Raw genomic sequence first — 957 nt, 5'->3', positions numbered from 1 at the left:
GTATGTGTCTATGGAATGAAAATTTAATTTGTGGTTTTGCTTCTTCGTTTAGCATAAAATATGGAAATCATTTCTACAAATCTCTAACTTTTAAACATATGGCTAGAGCAGTGCTTGTTTAGGCAGACAATGAACAAATAAGAATATATTAAATGCATGGTTTCCTTTTTAAAGCTATGTTTTTAGAGCAGTTGCCTTTTTTATGCAATGGCTATGTTTGAAGTCACATTAAAAGTAAGTGACAATAATCTTAAAAACAAATGGTATATCACAAATGATAGAGCATAGTGATAAGATTTTTAACATCATTGTGGAACTATTCTACAAAACATAAAATTATAGGCAATTTCACTCTAGTAACTACTTATTAAATCCTTCATAGTAAATATATTGGGAGGAATTCCCTTTACATAATTAATGTGACAGTGTAAGCTTTAAATTAATTTTAAAGCTTTGTATATACAGTGTTATGGTTAGCTAGATAAATCTACAATATGATTGTAGATTGAGTAGTACTACTTAGATATCAGTTAAGACTTATTCAAACTTCAGAGAAATTTGAATCTACTTACCTGAAGATGTTTGCTTCAAACACAGAGATTCTATATTATTTGGAAATGTTGAGCTAGGATTTAGAAATACACAAGTAATTCATTCCCAAAGGTACACAAATTCTCCAAAGATTTTGCCCATGTGTAATACACAATTAATTTTAAAAAATGATGGCTTTGATGATCTCAGGAAGCATTTTATTACCTCAGGGATTCAACATTATTAACGAAGCTTAATAAATAAATCCCATGCTGTCTTACTATAATACTCTAGAGTTTTCTAATTCTTCTATCTATCTATCTATCTATCTATCTATCTATCTATCTATCTACCTACCTACCTACCTACCTACCTATCTATCTATCTATCTATCTATCTATCTATCTATCTATCTATCTATCTTTC

This window comes from Alexandromys fortis, unplaced genomic scaffold (genome assembly GCF_014885135.2).
Source record: "Alexandromys fortis isolate MF-2015 unplaced genomic scaffold, M_Fortis_MF-2015_v1.1 scaffold_335, whole genome shotgun sequence".
Lineage (NCBI taxonomy): Eukaryota > Metazoa > Chordata > Mammalia > Rodentia > Cricetidae > Alexandromys > Alexandromys fortis.
This window is presented reverse-complemented; position numbering follows the sequence as displayed.